Source organism: Gasterosteus aculeatus, chromosome 20 (assembly GCF_964276395.1).
Source record: "Gasterosteus aculeatus chromosome 20, fGasAcu3.hap1.1, whole genome shotgun sequence".
Lineage (NCBI taxonomy): Eukaryota > Metazoa > Chordata > Actinopteri > Perciformes > Gasterosteidae > Gasterosteus > Gasterosteus aculeatus.
This window is the reverse complement of record NC_135707.1, coordinates 15,590,568-15,611,984: the sequence shown is the minus strand read 5'-3', so window position 1 is coordinate 15,611,984 and position 21,417 is coordinate 15,590,568. Positions and strand designations below refer to the sequence as shown.

General features: G+C 46.1%; 1 protein-coding gene across 9 annotated transcripts in view; it reads left to right on the top strand.

Moving 5' to 3' along the window:
- The first annotated feature begins 357 nt into the window (after positions 1-357).
- znf516 (zinc finger protein 516) overlaps positions 358-21,417 on the top strand; it is a 39,441-nt gene continuing 18,381 nt past the window's right edge. For 3 of the 9 annotated variants that reach the window (XM_040164944.2, XM_078095358.1, XM_078095352.1), the window contains exons 1-2: positions 374-496; positions 3,904-4,036. The gene's annotated coding sequence lies outside the window, so the exon portion shown is untranslated. Of the gene's footprint in view, positions 497-2,843; positions 3,138-3,903; positions 4,037-5,330; positions 5,496-11,589; positions 11,691-21,417 lie in introns of those variants that run through there. The other 6 variants (XM_078095359.1, XM_078095355.1, XM_078095356.1 and 3 more) reach the window with 5 other exon arrangements.

Sequence of the window (21,417 nt, the reverse complement as noted above, 5' to 3'; positions counted from 1 at the left end):
TGAATCGATCCCTTTTATTTGCATTGGCATCATCCAAAGCTGTGAAACTAGTGTGAAAAAGTCATCCCGGTCGACATTCCCCCACCTCTTCGCACACTTTTTGTTGGAGTCCCCAACAGCATCAACAACTTTTCGCTGATGAGACAATAGCAGATAGTTCCATTTAATGCGGGAGAAACCATTCATCCACGGGAGAGGGGCGTCGGGAATGTAACCAAACACGCACCGAAGCACCACATCTGTATTTGCACAACGCGCATTGCCATGATTAAAAATCGCACGTGATAGAGATCGTGACCAATTTACACACGAAAAAAAGACCCCCGACGCGCACAATGTTTCGGTGACAAATCGACGCCCACCCCCCCGCGGGGACGGAATGGACTCGACCTACTCAATCATGCACTTCAGCATACACTGCAAAGAGCACGCTTTCACCTTTAGGATTGTCTGTGCTTCTTGAAGTCACCCTGGATTACTCTTTCGGATACAGCAGGTACGCACATCTCTCATTGTGTCCTTTTTACCCGCGCGCTCCCCGCGGCGGAGCGTGTCGCGTGCTCTGAATGGGAAGTAGGTGCAAGGCGATTGTCGGATCTTGATTTATAAATAGGTTGAAAGCAGGCAACGGGTGAGGTTAGGTTTGATAAAAGAGACACAGAAAGAAAGAAAACGTCTGTCGGTGATCATCTCAAGTCACCAGAGCCAGAAAGTGTTGAAAATGTATATTCCTATGTGTTACTTTTCGTAGAGGCTACGCGGTTGGATGATTGTAATAATACTTGCAACAGACGTGAGTCGGCATAGTTAATGTCAAGATGTCAAAAGCTGCCGAAAGTCAGTTGTTCACAATGAATAAATGAGGGTTGTCGCGCAGAATGGCCGGTGTGGCTCGTGTCCTCCGCCAACATCTCTGGGCTTCAGCAAACTTTCCACCAGCTTCCCGCACACACTCATCTCTTCCTTGACTCATTTCTTTTTTTTTGGACAACACACACACACTCACACACACACACACACACACACACACACACACACACACACACACACACACACACACACACACACACACACACACACACACACACACACACAATCACCGCAGCATCGGGACGACACATTATGTGTGGCAACAAAAACAAAAAAAAGTGCGAGCAGAATTACGGAAGAAAAACAACAACAACAACAACAACAAGCCAGACAGCTCGCAGCGCGCATCCAGAAGATGGATGGACGGTGTCTCTTCTCTTCTTTTTTAGAGAGTTTTATTCACTCAGTGTGACTGACACACAGGGTGGAGGTGGACGTATAGGGGAGGGGGGGGGGGGGGGGCTATATATCCATATTAGGAAGTGGTGTCCTACATAGGCTAATATGCATTGCTCTCAGCCAGAGCTGCCGCTGAGCAAGGCACAGGTGCCCGGATCCGAAACCGCTGGAAGATCTCTGGTGTGTCGCATGGCTCCTTTTTTTTTTTTTTTTAATCGCCAATTCGAGCTCTCGCAACTCATCTGCATGCGGGGTGCGCGCCCGCGTGCGTGATTGTGTGCGTGTGTGTGTGTGTTGGGGTGGGCGGAAACAAGAGAAAGAGGGGGGGGGGGGGGGGGCAGGTTTTTAGCGTTTGTGATAGCGGGAGGGTTTGGGGTGTTGCATGTACCCCCCCCCCCTCACACACACCATGTGATGGTGCACCTAAAGGATGTGGGCCTGCCGTTAGGGTAAAGGGACACAATGGGATTGAACTGTGGCTCCCGGGGTGGGTGGTGATGGGGGGGGGTCTCAGTGTAAAACATACCCAACTAATGGCGCTTTCTCTCTAACTCCGTGGTGGACCTGTACGTGCCCGTGCCCCCCCCCCCCCCACCCCCCCCCCCCCCCCAACGTGTACGGTTTGCGCACAAATAAGCGATTGCGCATGTATGCTGGTGGAACTGCTAATGCGCTGGGGACAATTGTTCAGCGTCACCATTCTCTATACTCTTGTGTCGGGACACTTAAGACTAACACACACACACACACACACACACACACACACACACACACACTGATAGGAAGCGCCGGGGGCGCACGTGAAACAAAGGCGCAGAGTTGTGTGACCTCTGCGTGAGGACCGGGCGGACAGAGACAGGCGCTGCAACGCGGGGACAAACTTTTCTTTCTGCTTCTCCTGTTTTGTGTCTAGCGCTGGTTCTGGTCCTCTGGGTTTCACACACACACACACGCGCACACACAGACAGCCACACACACACACACACACACACACACACACACACACACACACAGACAGGGCTCATTTCCACCCGCGTGGCGTTCACGTGCTCACGGAAGCGCCACATTTCCATTAGTGAAAGCATGCGGTTTGATCAGAATTACTCTCGTTCTGTGAGATAGGCAGGTATTGCGCTCCTTTATAGACCAGTGCATTATGGGAAATGGCGTGCGCATGTAAAGTCAGGTTTCGCCCCGTATATCAAACTGATGTCTCTCACTAAAGTTGATTATTAAATACACTGTTGATTCGTCGATTAGTCTCTTAAATGGCAGAAACGACAGTGTGCCGAATAATAATTTCCACTTGCTGTTTCCTTTTCATCTGATCACCAAGTTTATTAACCACCCAATGTTCTGATGTTGACGACTGTGTAATCAGCATAGTGTTAATGACCCCCGAATGGCACATTCATACCACGCGTGAGTATTTGGAAAACTGTGTGCATGCAAACCGGAGACTTAACCGATGAGCAAACTCACCGCAGAATCAGGCTTCTGCCAGTAGAGATCTCCGAGTCACAACGTTTCCTACAACACCTGAAGGCAACCAAACGACAAGCGAGAGAGACATAGAGAAACAGCGAGGGGGGAGAGAGAGAGAGAGGGGGGGGGGGGACCTGTACTGCTCTCTGCAAACAAGGAGCTCGGAATTCGCAGAGATAATAATAATTACACCCGGTCCTTGCAGAGGTGAACCCCGGGTCGCTGTTGTCAGTTGCTGCTCTGGATGATCTCCTCTTATCTCTTCCGGATCTGGACTCTTTTTATTTTATTTGCTTTTTGTGTCTTTTTCGGAGAGCTTCACCCCCCCTCGTCCCTGCTTTTTTTGCGTTGTACGTGCTTGAGCACAGGCGGTGTTTTAACTGGTAAGGAAGTGGCTGCGTATGATAATCCTTGTTTTGATATGTTGCGGGTGCGTTCGTCGGGCAGAGTCTCTGTGGTCCTCCTCACCCGGTGCCCCCCCTCCCGGAGTGGACAGGAGACTGATTAAGAAGCGAAGTACATGTGCTGCAGCGGAGATAAGGCTCATTTTGAGGAATGTCTGGAACCTTGAAAAAATAAAGGGTCACAGTGATCATAGGAGCCACTTGGGCAAGGGGGGGGGGGGGGGCATTAACATGCAGCATTGAGCGCTGAAAGGGATCTCATGATGATGTTATAGGCGTAATAACAATGTTATAAAGTAGCACAAGAGCGCTATAAACAGGAGGAGTCCAGGAGGGGCGATAGCGTCTGTCCCTCGGGTAATAACAGGAGCCCCAAACACATCCGTGCCCCAATAAAAGCTCTAACATATTAAATACATGACTGTCACAGTGACCCTTCCTGGTGCATGTGTGTGTGTGTGTGTATGGGAGGGGGGGGGGCATCCTGGAGTGAGGAGATAAAAAGCACAGTTTGCATTGCAGCAAGATGACACGGTTTCGTTTAGAACTTCCTCTAAAGTTTTACAGGGATTATCTTTTCTGTCCCCTCATCGAGATATTGTCTTTCTGTAGTGTGCTGTGGGGTTTTCTCTCCAGTATTTTGTCAGAAAGAGATAGGGGGGGGGGGGACGTGGTTTGGGAGACAGGATGACATTGTCTCCTCTATGTCAGATTTCAGACGTTGTATCAAACATTTCTCCTGCAGCCCGACAGCCCGACACCACGCTCAGCGATCTTCACTTCCTCAAATCGACTGTCGGATAATCGGCCTGGCGAGTGCCACCTGTCTCCCGGTGAAATCGCTTGAAGGTGGACACATTCCAGCTGAGGCACAACAGGTAAATGGGACGTGTTGTTGCATTTGGGGTGCGTGGGTGGGTGGGGGGGGGGGGGGGGGGGGGCACAGCCCAGCGCTGTCATGTGTGAGATCACTTGTTGAGCAGAAAGGGGAACGTGGCCTACGTCTCAAGGCGGCGCGTTGTGGAAGCATCTGTCGACTCATTCCGATGTGATTCGCGTCGATGTCGAGTGTGAACTTGTTTCCGCAGCTGCAAAATGGGATTTAAAAAAATGTGTGTTTTTTTAAAATAGTTTTTAGAGAGAGCTCATGGCATGACTCCGGTGAGGCTTTTCTGTATTTGCCCTCCCTCCACCCTCCTGTCTCCTTTCATACGTTGAATAAGTGCTGTATACATTTGGCTTTTGTCAATAGGGCTGTTTGTCCATCCTTATCGTGATCAAACTTTCAACTCTGTTTATCTCCTCCGGAGACCTTGCTTTTTCTTCTTCTTCTTTTTTGGCAAAGTTCACCCACCCCCCCCTGTCCTCCTTACCACCCCCACCCCCCCAACCCCCAACCCTCTGTATCTGTTGGAGTAAAATTAGCAGTAGAATTTTTTTATCCTCCCTTTTTTTGTGTGTGTTTTATTGGTGTGGTGAGAAACAATGAGCACAAGGCAGAGCTTTGTGGTGGCACAAATGCATTTTTAACCCATGTGAATGAATGGCGCCTCACATTCCACAGCAGCAGGCCCTTCGCTGAATGGCAGCACTAGCTCGGCTGTTTTCATTACTCATTACTGCCTTTTGCCTTTTCACCAGGACGGGGAGCGGGGGGGGGTCACCTTAAATATGAGATGTGAAATCAGTGAGCTGGATGGATATGGACCAAACCTCTGGGGTTTTATTAGGTTTTTTTTGCTCATTGATAAGTTACTGATTCTGCTGAATTTGAGCTCACTCCGCAGTTACTATTTAACAATATCAAAATGAATCTATGAAATCATTATCACTGGCAAGAAACTACCAAGTCAAGAGTATTATTTAACTTAATGAACTGAACTGTGTTTGCATAAATGAAGCTAAATATTTAACATAATGAATTGAGAGTAATAACCAGATATTTCCCTCAGGACGACAAAGCTATGAGGAGCGTGAATATTGTGAGGGAGCACTGTGATGAGCAAGTTTGTAATATCAACTCCCATTAATTGACGTTTCTGCTGCCCCTAAGTGGCCAAACGATCAATTGATTCAGGTTTTATCCCCCGGGTCGGCCAACTGGCCTTTGAACCGGCCTTAATTAACGCAGCATGTTTTTGAAACCTGGTTTGCATTTGCTCTTCATTTCAGGTGCATCTCCTGGTCAGTGTCTCAGAACTGTCCTCGGGAAAGGTCAGCGGCTTATTTGCGTCAATCCCATGTTGTTTTGTGCAACACATCCATGTGCTTAGCGTGGACCGAGTTCCCGTGGGGGGTTTCCTGCACCTTGTGGAAAGTTCCAGAGGGAGCGAGTTGGTTTGTGAATACTTTTAATACGTTTGTCTTAGATTGAATCCATTCAGTCCTTTTCAGAGATGAATTGCCGCCCTGCTTGTGCTTGACTACTTCAGCTCTGTCGAAACAGCTCGTGTTAATTTCTTGTGGCTTTGACCTAGAATAAATAAGAAAAGGGAGAAAAAAACGGAGAAAAGTCACAAGACAGACACTCAGATACTCTTATGCGTCCTGTTCTCTGGCTTTGTTCTCTCCACTCCTCCACTTTATTAGATCCCTTCTCCATGAAAGCAAACCTGTATCTTCCTTCACTGCCTTAAATAACGTTCCGTGGCATATTGAGGCTGGAATATGGAGAGAGGCAGCAAACAACGGCGTCTTGAAGCGGCTGTTTGTTTTGTCGAGGTAGATATGAAACAAGACAAAAAGATACCGCGAGGTCTGGTGTCTGTTCTGCGGTGACGCCATTGATTCCCCTGCTGCATGTTGGGGGTTTCCACTCTGAAAGGGCAATCTCTCTCTGTGTTAGCCTAGAAACACCGAGCTCCTAAGTTAAATTATAAATGAGCCCTCCATGGGAAACATATTGCTCACTGCTTTGTGTAATCAGAAGGAATTTACATTTCCTCATGGCCGCCATCCCACACGCTTTCAGACTGTGGATACGTCCAATCGCAGTTACTCAAACCTTCTTGGTTGCCAATTTCTTTGAAATTATGCTTACGGATGGGCAAATAATCCCTTTTTTTTTTTTTTTTTGTGTCACGCTTCCACCTGCCCCCCTCCCTGCCCGAAAGGATCAATAGTGTGGCGGGCAAGCAGCCCCTTATCCAGGTAGGGAACTGTGAGGGCCCGAAAGCTGTCTAAATTAAACCCAAAGAAAATGATGTAGTAATCAGAGGATTACGATAAGGAGAGAGGGGTCAGCTGGTGTGGGTTGGGAGGGGGGGGGGGATTAAGGCACAGGGCCCCTTTAGACCTCACCCAGCGTAGGGTTTCAACTGTTGCGCATAGTGATGATTTTCCTCAGAGCTGCAGAGCGTTGATGTTGAAATCTTCTGACTGCTTCGTTATAACAAACGTTGGGTCTCTTTCGCCAATAAGTGGTGAAGAGTATGAGGCCATGGTGGGACGCCAGGACTCCCCCGGGCTGTCACCAAATCTCATAACGGCAATGATGCAAATTTTCCTGAAAATACCAAGTAGACTAAACGCTTTTTAAAGAAAGAAATGTAAATAGAATGTTATAGGGTGACTAATGAAATGGTGTCAATGTCTTCTTTTAACATAGACCCCGTGACAAGTGACACCAGTCAGGAGGCTAATTAGGTGCAGCCATTCGGCCACATTTGCACTCGTTGTTGCCGTCGTTAAACATCGACAGCTCGGAGCAGAACAACACCTCTTCATTAAATTGGCGTGAATAGAGACAAAGAGAAAAAACCTGTTTTTTAATTTACGATGATTGGCATGAAATAGTCCGCTGGAAATTTTTGGAAATGCCGAGATCACCGCCAGTCCCAAGCACCACGCCTGAATGTTTTAGTCATGAAAGATGATGATTACAGTCGCTGTAAATGGATCTGAGAGCTGTGGTCAGTGAACCAGTTTTAACAAACACTTCCTCCTCTGATTCAGCTGTTGAATAACTGTTGCAGAAATGAATAACTAACAAAACATGTCCATTTGTAGCCCAGTATGAAGTTATTCTAAATGATTAGATGATGTGCCATCAGTGTCCAACAATGCTTTCGTTACCGACATCACCGCAAGTTTCAATAATTATAATTTCATCACATGTGCAAATGCTGGAACCACCAATTGAATCCGAGGTGTCCCACACCGATGATCACAGTTGGATATCGACCACATTCATCAGTTGAACTGTGTTTGCATTAACAGCGGCCCGGCCCTGCAGCTTTATCGCCCCCCGTCACTGCAAATAGATCCCATCAGTTCAATCAATGTTTTCCTTGTTTTCCCTTTTTTTTTTTTTTTTCCTTTTCTTTTGAACAAAAAGTAGAATCTCACGCCAGCTTCAGATGGGAGCCTCTCCACTACATTACAAGCGGAGTTATCCATCACTGGCACTCGTGTCGATTTTCCATCTTTACACATTATTGATGATCCAATGAAATAACAATCACAAGCACACGCCGCTGAGCTGAATGTGCTGGATTCATTAGCAGTGCTTATCGGGTTCGGAGCTGACACGCTGATCATAGTTAATAGATTTTTTTGCCCGCGTCCACGGGCCGACGCTTGGCATCGTCGCTGTGATTGCCGCGGGATTAAAGAGGAGAAATAAGCTTAGCGGGGCAAAATAGCCCAGAGAACCACGTGGCTGTGATCAGGGATTGAGAGGGAGGGAGAGAGAGAGAGACAGGGAGGGAGAGAGAGGGGGTAGAGCTGCCGGGGGAAGGAACAGCACTCTTTGTCCGGCCCAGATGTCACCGTAGTAGACTACCATTATTGATCGACTGCTTTGCACACACACACACACACACACACACACACACACACACACACACACACACACACACTCGAATGCAATCACACTTTAATTAGCAGGCGTTTAATTTGGAATTTTAAAAAAACGACACAGTCAATACTACTACAGATACAGATACACCCTGTGATGGATTATTTAAGCTCGTTTGTGAGATATTGGACACGACACGTTGCATCTGGTGGTTCCCTGGTCATTTGAGAACACAGCTTTTTCTTTCCTCGCATTCTTTCCACCTCATCTATGTAATCTATTTATCCTTCTGTGAGACCGTAGCCTTCTTAATGGCCCTCTTCACATGGGATGGGCCACTCAGTGACACAAAAAAGCTATGTATGTGTGTTTTGTTGGTGCGACGGGAAGGGAGGGGACATGGCACCCAAACTTAATCCAAACTCACAGCAGCCCAGAGGGCATTAAGGGTGGGTGGGGGGTTGGGTGAACTGTTTCCCAAATAGAGAGGCTCCTTTTTAGCATTCAGCCCTCCAGTTCCAGTTATTAAACACACTCTAAATGGGAATGAAAAAGTCCACACAAAATGAAAGAGGTTCCAAAATGATTCCGAACGCAGGTTCTTTTTTTTTTTTCCTATGAAAAGGAAAAGATGCAAATCGAGTCGTGCTTTGTTTAAGCAGTTGGCGATGTTCAGAGAGTCTGCAGACAAAGCAAGGCGTGTCGCTTCGCTCTAAATTCAGGGACAGAATAATGCCACGTTTGATTGAAACATGATTTCTGGCAAGTAGGAAGCAGGAATAGAGCAGCATTGAGCATTGGGAACTTCAGTTGGAAAGTAAACAAAGAAAAACCCGGCACACACACACACGCACACACACACATGCACAGTGCTGTCTAATCGCCCTCATGAAAGCACCGTTGTTACTTCATGAAACTACTTTAAAAACAACACACATTGCATTACTGTATCTATCTCAATTGCCCCACATGCCCGACATTGTCAGCATCATTAGTCTGCAGAAGTCGTAGTTTGGTTTTTTGGACCAAAGGGTGGACAGTGGATGTAGTCAGTGCATGTTGAAGGCCAGTGATGTCGCATGTCTGACCAACTTAGGGAAACAAGCTGGAAAAGTCTCCAGGCTACTGCAGCTAATCATTGGGCCCACAGAGGAAGTGATCGTTAGGCGCTGATTTCAGCCTAACCTTGCCGCGATGCGCTTTAGTGCGTGTGTCTGTGTGTGTGTGTGTGTGTGTGTGTGTGTGTGTGCTATCTATAGGAGCACAGGGCAAGTGCGCATGAAAGTTTGGCCTTTTACCGTTCTTATGATTACAGAGAAAGAGAAAGTAATAGAAAGAGAAAGTATTAGTACAAATTTGTATGTCCGAAGAACAATGAATAAAAGCCAGTACTTTTTTAAACGAGCCGGAGTTCGGTACAAAGCTGTCACTGACGTGCCTGCATGCCACCATTGTTATGTGGGGGAAAAGAGGGAGGGCCGGCCCACTTGTATGGAAATACAGTTGGACTACTCGTTTGCTGCCAGCAACGGTTAGCTGTCTCAAAATAAGTACAGAGAGTAAATAATGGTAACAAGTGACTTTGTTTGTGCAACGCAAAAGAGATAACTTGAGCCAACTTGAAGCGCTAGCAAAAAAATCTAAATTCCATAAGTAAATATGTGATAGTAAATACTTTGCTCGTCTTACGGCCTTTGGTTTTATACTTAATATGCTACTTTGTAGAGAAGTGATCAAAACAGGCCTAAAGAAGCAGAGTGCAGGGAGGAACAGTTGAGCGCGGGTAGGGGTCAAGGAGGCTTAAGGGTCACCGAGGAGAGAGAGGAGGCGGAGGCAGGTCGCCCGGGGGCTAATGAGCTCACCCCAAATCCACGTATGGATCAGACACACCGTTCAACTCCACGCATGCAGGCTAGATGAGAGTAAGCTGGATGCAAGCAGGAGTTTACTGGGTTTCTGTGCATCTGTCATCTATTCATCTATAGTGCAAGGCCACGCTCCTTTTTATTCCTCTCACATTAATGCATTTAGCTGCTTTCTTCACAAAAAAAATGCCTGTTACCGACTAAAACAGCACAAGCACTCTCCTCTCATCACTTAAGTGTAGTTATGACTGTTTTTAATATACATTACATTATACTCTTTCAAGCGAGGCGGTGGTTGTAGCCCGAGCTTTGTTAATGTTGGAAACAGATTGTGCAATTAATTTAGGCTTTTTAGCAGATGGATGGATGCATCAAAAACATTGAAGTTGAGGGTACCAGTGCCTGTATATTTCTTTCAAACGACAACTGAAAAAAAGCCTTTATTGCTTTAAGTCTACTTCTTAATCATAAAAAAGGGTTTTTGTGTCCGATGGGATTGTAGTTTCCTTCAGTGCCATCAGACCTGTAAATCTCTGCCACTACTGGCAGATAACAGAGCTTCAGGGAGCCCGTTGTCTCATGGTGTGCGGGGCAAGTGCACATTTCATTAGTTAATTAATCATTTTTGCATTATTTAAGCCATCCATCCATTTTTTGCTGTTTATCTGGGCCCAGGTCCATGTATTTTAGCTAATCATTGGGATTTGTCGTTTAGTGTTGCAGAAAGTGATATCATGATAGGTCATTCCAGGCCTTGTCGTTTCTTCTACCTGGTCGGGGATTCGTGCTCCCACGTTGTGCGTTTGTGTTTGCTGGTTGCATCCTTCCTCAGATCCCAGCTGCCTCTCCATCCATCTATTGCTTGGGGCCTTCCAGTCAACTACACAGGGAAGAAGAGACCAAAGACAGGGAGCTTTTTAGTACCCCCCCCTCCCCCACCACCCCTATCCCCCTTCACCCCCCCCTCCCCCATCACCACAACACACACAGCCCCACCGCCTCATATCCAGCAGCACCACCACCTTTTTCCATTGGCTCTTGATGTTTTGTAAAGAATCCCACAGCACACTCGCACCCACCCTTCAGCAACCCCCCCCCACCCCCCGGCATCAGAGCCCTGCTCCCACATTGTATCCAGATGTGAGGAGGGTAGTTGAGGGGAGGAAGGTAGGGGCCCCTGGTGGTGCCCGGCATCCCCACCTCCACCTCCAGACACCATCCTAGCTAAACACATCCCGAATTTTCCAGGTTTTGCTTTGAATGATTTTCACAATGTTTTTTTTATTTTTAAACATACATGTAGTTTTCAGCACCGTGACCCACCGTGTCGCCCTAATTCTATATTTTGCAGGTGAAAAAAAGACTGTTGCTGTTGAGGACAACTGACTAAAATGGTCTAATCCCTGGCCGTAGAACTCTATTTAAAGAGCGTAGCCGCTAATCCCATCAGATTATAGTTGACCAACTCCACAAAATCAGACAATTAATAGTCTTAACAATGGTGACAAAAGCCCGTCTTCTCCCATTTATGGAGTCTTAATTTAATACTGGCTCTCAAACAGGGAGGCGGCCGGCGTGCAGCCCAAACGTGGCGGTGCCTCCTCATGAAGTGAAAGAGCTGACAACGGGAACAACAAATCTGCATTTCTATGCCAGTCAACATTTGCACTATATCATATTGAGACCGTCTTAAATGCTTTGTGGTTATTTCGCTGGTTGCAGCATATATTCTGATACCACTTCATTTTGAATTCATATTGATTTTCAGAACTAGGTCTGAGTCTGGAGTCCCACAAGCAGCTGCAATGCTTAGGGTTACAAACCTGGACAGCAGGCTCCACAGGCACCATTGTCCCAGATAGATCTGAGGTACAGGTTTGTGTGATATACTTGTATGTACTAGAATGTTTTGAAGGCTTGTACCGCCAGCTCCCAAACTGAGGAGCAGTGAATGTTCCAAATTTCAGTGTTTCTAAAAACCTTTGTAATGTTTAAAAACCTTTTTGGGGAATTAAAAATAATCATTATGCAAATCCCCTGAAACAGCGTTTCCTACCACACAATCACATTTAAATGAATATAATAATGAATTATGCCAGATATCTCATTAGATCACTTCAGCACGGGTGGTATTGATTACATCTACAATAACTGTGTAATCAATCAATCTGCATTATGCCGACAATATCAGATACATAACTGTCAGTGTGATCGGGCAATTGTCATCTTGTTGTAACAATTAACACAAGCTGAGCTCAAGATTTCTGCCTGTATTTACAGTTAAACTCATTCTGATCCCTTCATATTATAATCTCCACGGGAAGAACACGTTGGATGTAATTGACTACAGCCTTGGTTTCTCTGTTCTTTGTCAGCTAGACCCGCGCTACTATTTCATTTTCTTATCTTGGATTTATACAAATACATGCAAGTTAATCGCATGCCTCTCACTCTCTCTTTGTGTGTGTGTGTGTGTGCTCAGGAGTGAGTCGTCTCCATTTTTAGTGACCCGTGGCGCGGAGCCTGCGCCCGGCACATCGTGTTGTGTAAAGCCGGTCCACTGGTGCGATGTGGAGAGACTGACAGTGTGCGTAATGCTCTGTCGCTTACTTTTACCGTTTAAAAAGCTGGATTGGTTGGCTGGTTGGTTGGCTGGTTGGCTGGTTGGCTGACTTAATGGCTGTTTTGCTGCCTGGCTGATGCAGGTAACTCCCGCTGGAAGCGCGTGATCTCTCCGGGGAAAGCTGCGCAAACACGGCGGCTTGATGCAACATTTGCTTTCTCCTGTATTACCCTCAGTTGCTCCACTGAATTAATAGTTCGACATTAACTGAAGTGCTGCAGAGTGAAGCCGATATCCTGTCGTGCTTTGCACAATTTTCAAAATGGAAAGACGGTCCCGCCACAGATATCAAGCCTTTGATCGTTGCATTACTGCTAATACGATACCCTATATTTCCTATGTGGGCCTGATTTATTGTTGCATAGTTACAATTCAGCACTACGACCTGTGTAGAGAGTGGATTACTGAAAGAGTCCACTCATTGTAGTGTCATAAATAAAATAAAATCTGTATTCAAATTCAGGCAAATATCTCCAGTCAGCTCGTATCTCTGTACTGACGAGCCTCACAGCTGCCAACCTGCATTGTGCTCGTGAGTTACTCCTCGACATCCGGGTCCATCCATGAGTGAGCATTAGTGATGTATTAGTGGCATCTGATAGTAACTAAAACAGAGCAACAATACATTACTATACTGTAGTAGTGTCTCCAAAAGGGTTTATCGGGAACTAAAAACCCCCCCATTGTCGTTATGGAGCCCATTAGCAGACAGGTTGTCAGCCTGACATTCATGTCAATGTAGCAGCTGCATGCTTCCAGATGTCGATCTGGTAAATCCACTACTTTCTAAACACAGTAACTGGTGCAGACGGGGTTTTGCTGGTGAGTTTATTGCAAACAGGCGGGTTGAGGAATGCTGCCTGAGTACCGACAAGACGCTGTGATCTGCTTTTCTTAAGCCCACCTGCGTCAGAAGGGAGAGTGGAATAAGTGATTTCCTCCTTATTTTGCTACATCAACAATACACATGTATTACATTTTCTTGAAGTATGTCATTCATGTTGATGTGTTGTATGTTGGCGTTTCACACCACAGCCACGGTCATTTCGAGTAGCTGCTTTCATGAAGTTTTGATTTTCAGTAAAGCTTCTGAGAACAGCTATTTTCAGCCATTAAAGATATTTTTTTATTACTGCTACTTTTGCTTCATAGGGATTTCTTAGATTTTTTTTATGCTTTTAAATCAAAACATCTGTAAAAACAGAGGAAAAAGCCAGTAAAATATGCTTAAGAACTCACTGTTTCCCACACACCTTAACACAAACAGGCAGACCTGATGAACACACACATGCTGCGCACACTGTTTCCACAGCACAGTGTGGGTTGATTTGGGGGTTGAGGGGGTTATAAACCAGCAGATAGTCTCTGCAGAACTATTGGATGAATGTTGAGATAGTAGATCCCGGCCAATTTCCTGTGCTGTGGTTACGCTGCACAGAATATCTGTCATAACAAGCCGTGTACTCTGCTATTGAGTGATTCAATCACGCTCCCTTGGAAAAAGTGAGAAAACACCAGATGCAGCTTGTGACCAGAAATACACATTTGTTTTCTGTTCTCATCACACGGTGGTGATTAATATCTCCCCCTCCCTCCAAATGAAGTTCTTTATGATGGACATCTTCTCCAATGCTGTCTCTCTCCTACTGTCCGCCTCCCTCGATCTCTCAGTCAGCTCTTGTTATCCCCATCTATCTCCTGCAGGGACTTTACATCCCTATTTACCACTTATCTCCCCAGCGCTGCCCTCTCTCTCATTATTTCCTCTGCCTCTCCTCCTCTCCTTGACATGCTCTCTCGTCAGATGCTGCCTTGTTTCGCTCAGTATTACTTTAGAGCTTTGTTGTCTACCAGGCGGGTTAACAAGACGGCACAATTTCATCAATGTGAATCAGGCGGCCTGATAAGACGTGACCCAGATGGGATCCGCGGCTTCTTTTTGCACAGCCATCCATCACGGCGACGTAGCCGTATGAGCTCTCTATCACGGTAATGGCTGTCAGACTGCGCATGAAAGAAATGTGTCATGTAGCTTCGGCACGCTCCCTAGAAATACTCTGTGTCCCGTATAAAAGACTAACGACGTTTGTTATTCTCATCTAGCAGCCCCAGTTCCTGTGTGGTGCTTTCGTTCTTTTTTTTCATTATTATTATTTTTGGCACTGAAATCCTGGGCAGATTTTTCATGGTCGCAAACACACACACACACACGCACACACACACACACACACACACACACACACACGTCCACACACAAACAAAGACAGGCCACTACAAGCTAAATATTCCCTGAGAGACTTATGAATGGACAATAATGAGTTTGGGTGACCTTATTGAACTTTTTCAATGAGGTCACCTATTGAAATTTGATTTATTTCCAATTCCCTTGCTTTGGCAAGTCTGTCAATCTCCCATGGGCACTTAAAGTATGTCTGTAGGGCATAATAGTGGATTTAAAGGCACCACTATGACAGTGCATGACTCATCTTTTTAGGTCAGCTTTTATCTCTTTTAGTGGACGGGTTCATCTTGGTAATTTTTTTTTTTTAAATACCACTTTCATATCTAAAGATTGAATATGAAGGTATCCAACTTGCCCAGGAGCCTGTTAGCTTAGTTTACTATAAAGACCTAAATGGGAATGGTGTGAAGCTTAGCTCCATCCGAAGGTAACAAAATCCACTTAAAGCTCACTTAATTAACTAATTGTGTTCAGCTCAGTGTGACTGGACTCTGCCCGTTACCTTCCTCTAGTCTCCGTAGGTCAGGATGTCTGTCAAGGGAATTATTCTCACCTACAAGCATGTGCTGGTAATTGAAGTTCTTGTGATAGATGCATGCAGATGCATGCAAAGCCTTTCAATCATCTAATCATGATCATGAAGTTGCAGAAAGAAATAATGGCATTATTTATGGCAAATCCTAACAATTTTCCTGTGTTTCTACGAGAATCCAATAAGGATTCACAGACGGCTATAAATGCTTTTTATTTTCCGTGGTATCACACACATATCACACATATCTACACACCGAGAGGCTCTGCACAACAACGCGTATTCCAGGGGATTCAATTGGATTTTACCCACATGTTTGTTTGGAGTTGGGCTGAGCTTCTTCATAGTACATATGTCTTTTTTGTTGGTGTGTGTGTGTGTGTGTGTGTGTGTGTACTCAAGAGCAGTGTGTGAACCACCTTGCAACAACAACTGCTTGTTGGAGCCCACACATTCTCTCTGTTGTAGAGCCATCAGGAGATTTCTGTGGAAACCCTCCCATCCTGCCTGCTAGTGTGTGTGTGTGTGTGTGTGTGTGTGTGTGTGTGTGTGTGTGTGTGTATGTGTGTAGGTGTGTATGTTTGTGTGTGCCAGATCTGTTGCCCTGTTATGTTCTCGTATCTCAACTCTTGAGGGATGCGATCTTCACATTTTGCCTCACGGTGAAGACTCGTTTTTTAAAACAAAACCACAAAAACAAGTAACCATGTAAATGAGAAGTGAAAGAGAACACACGGGAAGAACACAGCCCCTCACACCTTTTCCCTTGAAATCATGCATAAATAGTCAGTTTAGGCATTAAGGAACCTGATTACAGATACCAGAATCCGTTCTCCACAACATTGACCTGACAGCCAACACGTTGAACACTATGCTGAACAGTATTTGAGATAGGTTTTGAATATGTTGTAGGACTGTCTAAAAATGTGGCTGAAATTGTGTGTGTGTGTGTGTGTGTGTGTGTGTGTGTGTGTGTGTGTTTAAACTCACGAACCAGATGAGCAGCAAAAGAAAGCGTTTGTGTCAGAAGGTGTGACGGTCAGAAAGGCCACGCTGGCCGGCTTTCAGGTCGGCTAATTACACTTCAGAGAGCGATTGGGCTTCAGTAGCGGAGGAAGAGGAGGGTATACCACAGGGAGAGGTTGGAGAAGAGTGGACTGTCGGGCACGCAGTGAAAAGAGATGGAGGACTTTCAATTTAGATTTCAATCGAATACCATTACCACGAGTGCCTCTTTCGCCGCCATCACGCCAACAGGTTGCAGCAGCGCTTGTACCGCCTCTGCTCCCGGCCTGTTTTTGGCCCCATCTTTCTCTGGCCGATGTCAATGTGAGGGAACTCATGGAGGGGAACCGTGTGCATGGATCTTCCGGTTTTGAAAAGTGAAGCCAGAGCGGAGGTGCTATGGCTGAGCGGGCGGCGCCGCTTGTAGTCAGCATGTATCTATGCTCTATGCTCAGTCTAGCATCGATCAAAGCTACTTGATTCATTTCGTCAGTAGAGGGCGCGAAACATGAATTCATGGTGTAGATTGCTGTTCGCGTCAACACAGCATGATGTGATTTATTTAGTAAATTACGCTCCCATTTAGAGTAAAAAAACAATGAGTAGGCTTTAGGGTGTGACTTCCACGCGGCCGTTGGGTCTGGGTCTTATTTTTGAGTTTTTTCAGTTGATTGAAGGATATTTTTAACATTTTGGTTCCCTAGAAAGATCTTATCCGGTGTTGAGATATAATTAGCTGCTTCTGATTGTGTCACTTCTGGTTGCGAGAAACTGAGATCGGCCAAAATGCTCAGCTTCAAGGCTCGAAACCTGAGTCCAAAAACCATTCGGCAACATCGTGGTGACTACATCCTCTTCTACATCTACAGCCCCGAAACAGAAACAGAAACCAATGAAACCTTCTATGCTTAAACAAGCCCAGTTTGTAGTAAATGATTTGTTTCAAAGTGAATGTTTGCGTGTTGTTGAATGACGCTCCCTGAGAGAAAACTTCTACCTACTGTCAGATTAAGAATTTAATTTAGATTTATGGGTCATGTAATGATAGTTTAGTCTGCAATGCACAGTGACAGCCGATCTCAATGTGTGTGTGTGTGTGTGTGTGTGAGGAATGCTGCTGTGGTGCAGTAGGAGAAACGGGTGTGGGGGGGGCTCTATAGACAGGAGCACTCAGGGGTTAACGAGCTGTGTGAGAAAAACAGGCCGAGTTTGAGAAGAAGGGGGGAGGGAAGCACACACACACACACACACACACACACACACACACACACTGAGAGTCCCAGAGGAGGCTGAAGATGGTCGCGGCCCCCGAGAGCAGGCAGCTCTTGTCAGCCTTAAACAGAGCCGAATGAGAGCCAGCAAGTATCACTCCAAGCTCATCACTTTTGGTGCTGTTTTAAAATAGAAAATACACAATAGTATTAATCCCACGGCGCAAACGTTGGTGACACTCTCCCCCGTCCGTACCAAGACAGGTGCAATCCAACACCATTGGAAACAAATCAACAGGCTGCTATGTGCATATTTCACATAATGTACTCTGTACTCTACACGGCTGACAACCGGCCCCTTCTCCTCCTCACCCGCAATCTCACTGGCATGGACCGGTCACCAAAATGTAACATGACAGTATGGACCCAAACACCTGCCACTTCCTACACACACACACACACACACACTGGGACCCAGTGGACTCCTTTCTGTCCAAAAGGCCCTTCTCACGCAAATAGAGTAGGCAGGCAGGATCCCTTGTCAGCCTATTTATCAGACGGGTGGGAGGGGATGGGGGGGGGTGAGAAGGGACAGACAGCGTGGACCCCCTCTATTGTTCTGACTGGGTTTAAGGGAATGGATGTGGGGGGGGCAGGGATGGAACTAGGGATAGGATGGGAACTGCAGAGCCCAACAATGCAACCGAAACCCCCCACTGCTCTTCCTGCTTATGATCGTGACCTGCTCTGACAGACCAGGGACGGATGCAGACTAGAGGGAAACCCGACGAGAAACTAGAACATAAGTCGCTCCAAACGGCGCACAAAGAGGTTGTAGAGCAAACCCAACGATTATATTAGACCCGAGAGTCAAAGCTGGAGTTCTGGAAAGAAAAAAGAAAAGAGCTGTTATTAAACTGCCTGTCCAGTCCAAATAGACCTAAATCAAGCAGCATTGAGCACAAAAATGACTTCAACAAACATCCGCACCACATCCATCTGCATTCAGTCTCTGAAGGATTGCCCCATCTAGCTTGGATGTGCACACAGATGCATTCATGGCCAAATGTGGTTATGTGTGTGCGCAATGTAAATGAGTCCTGTACTGACTCACTTTTTGATAAACGGGATGTAACTGAATCCACAGAACTTAAACAGCAGCTGAATCACAACGTTGTCAACCACTGAGTTTCCCAAAAGCTACTTTTGTGCTCCACAGCTGACGCTCTGTCATCCTAATAATATCATAAAGCTACAGTGCGTGTGTTTTACAAACAGCCTGAAGGTGTGTGTGTGTGTGTGTGTGTGTGTGCGATGCTTTACCCCTCTCTCACTTCATGGTGGAGCTCGCAGTAGAGCTCTTTGTCCGCCGATTTAGAGAAGGGTGTGAGGTGGAGAGGAGTCTGTTCATAATGGATTATTGATTGGTCTGAGAATACACTGGCTCTGCACTGTGTGTGTGTGTGTGTGTGTGTTTGTGTATATGTATGTGTGTGTGTGTGTGTGTGTGTGTGTGTGTGTGTGTGTGTGTTAAAGACTCCATACCATCCCCTCTGTCCCACTCTGAGCACTGAATGTCTCTACTTTTTGAGCACACCCAACTGAGGATAGCAAGGTTTTTTGTAAAGTGCTCCCTATATGTTATGCTTGGTGAGCAGTGTGTGTGTGTGTGTGTGTGTGTGTGTGTGTGTGTGTGTGTGTGTGTGTGAGCAGCCGTTCAGCTCTCAAAGGTGCCTGTATGAAGCGGTGTTAAAAGCCCACAGTGTGCACATATAGACTTTCAAACGATGTGTGTGGACATTAAAAGCCCCCTCTGTTGAGCTTCTTGAATCTTCAGTTCCCCTGCATCTATGCATGTGTGTGTGTGTGTGTTTGTGCATTTAAACAAGAGGTCCACTCTTTATCCCCCCCCCCACACACTTGCGTATTTTTACTCAACCTCATGCTCTCCTTTGTGCTGCTGTGTGGGACGGGGAGGCAGAGCCCATCACAGCAGAAGGATGTCAACCACACGTGAACGACGGTCGTCATCAGTGAGACGGTGACAGGGAGGCAGCGTGTTATCTAAGCCCATCTCCACACCCTTGGGTGCAGGAGATTCGGGCCGTGGCTGCCTCTCAGATGATTGCTATGACGGAGGTGCTTCCTGGCTTGATGACAGTGTGTGTTCTGTAATTGAGGAGCAGAACAATGGAGGCTTGGCACCTTCTCATAGAGCTGTGCTTAGCTTTAAATAGTAGACTGCTGCACTAGTGTGGTTTTGTTACCACATTTTAATACTTATTTTCATATTAGTGCACCAAATGTGCTCTGCAAGCCGGATGTGTGGCCTCTAGAGGGAGCAGGTGAGCAGATTTCAATAAGCAATGTCCCTGAGTAAGAAGTTTAGAACTGGACTATTTTCCTCCTAAACTTGTTGACAGGTATTGAGTTGTTTTACCGGAGAGCGTCGGAGAGACCCACAGTTTGTACAGCTTAATCTTTTGTGTGTGTGTGCGATAGAAGTATTGATATTAAGCGTAGTTTTAAAGTAGAAAATCTTGCCTTTTCGACACGCCTAATGTGTGAAAAGTAGAAACCAAAGAGAAAACCATACAGCTGTAGCCAGCATGCACAGTATGACAGTTTGTTTAAAGACTCCCTCCAGATGTGAACATCAGGAGTCTCGGGAACAGAAATAGCGGGGCTGCTCTGAAAAGGATGTGTATGGGTGGGAAAATAACAGCGGTCCTCTTGCGGGACCTCGGGCCGCCACGGATCAGCGTTCAGAAAGTTGAACAGCAGAGGTTGGGCGTGCAAGGAAGGAGGGGGGAGAACAGTTTGTTTTTTGTTCAACCCGGCAGTCATTATCAGCTGAGTGTAGGCCTCCACTCACTCCCTGTGACTCCTGGTGGGGCTGCCATTAATGGCCCATCTGATATCGGCGCAAAAACGTTCCCATCGAGGGCTGGACTGAACTGAACTCTGAAGTGTTTCATTTGTGATCATGTTCCTGCAGGGAACTCCAAGTAGTTTTCATCAGAATACAGCACTTAACTTAAGGAAATAAACACTGCAGCCCCACCCTCTCTCTGGTCTTACTAATCTGGTGTGTGTGTGCGTGTGTGTGTGTGTATGTATGTGTGTGTGAGAGGTTTATTAGCTGAAAGATCACAAAGTGGACTGTTCTTGTGAGATTCGGGGAGACACTTGATCCATTTACTGTACCGTATTGGCCTCTAAGAAAGCTTTGATGCCTCTCTTGTGTTTTTTGACGACTCCGATGATTGCCAATGTGTCCGTCTCTCCTGGACAGTTTCTCCCTCCATAAGCCAATTTGTCATTTCTTTCCCCCCTTTGCCTGCATCACGAGGAGCCTGCATTGTTTCCCTTCTGGGGGCTAATCCCATTACATTTCAATTTGCACATGCAACTGTCTGGTGGATGACAGGCTTACTGTTGAATACTCTCAACCCCCCCGCGGCCCTGCTGACCCCCAATCAGCTAGGCCATTTAAAAGGAAATAAGATTATTATCCTCTGTTTTTAGCAAGAGGGCTGCAAGGAAGTATTAATGAGCAACATTGGGTGTGCAGACAGAGAGATGGAACAGATGGAGGGAAAACCAGTGGATTGATAGATGGGGTGGGACAGCCGTGTTACATATATTGCTGATTTATGGCCATCATCATCCGATTGTCCATCATGCAGCGTGTTGGATGTAATTCCCTTGAGCTCTGTTGTTCCTCTTCTAATCACCATGTCAAGTTCATCCTTTATCTTTAATCTCTCAAATGAAGCCTGAGCTCGTACATTTGCTTGTTCAGATTTGATGTTTTTTTCTATTTCATTAACAGCTTGCGACCATGGCACTTGAATCATCCCTCCCAAATCCCCACACTTGTGGAATTCTAATGAATGTGAACTGCATATTACACTAACAATCAAGATGGTGTTACGATATATTAAAGACTGCACACTGTTGTGCAGTTTCATGTGATTGCA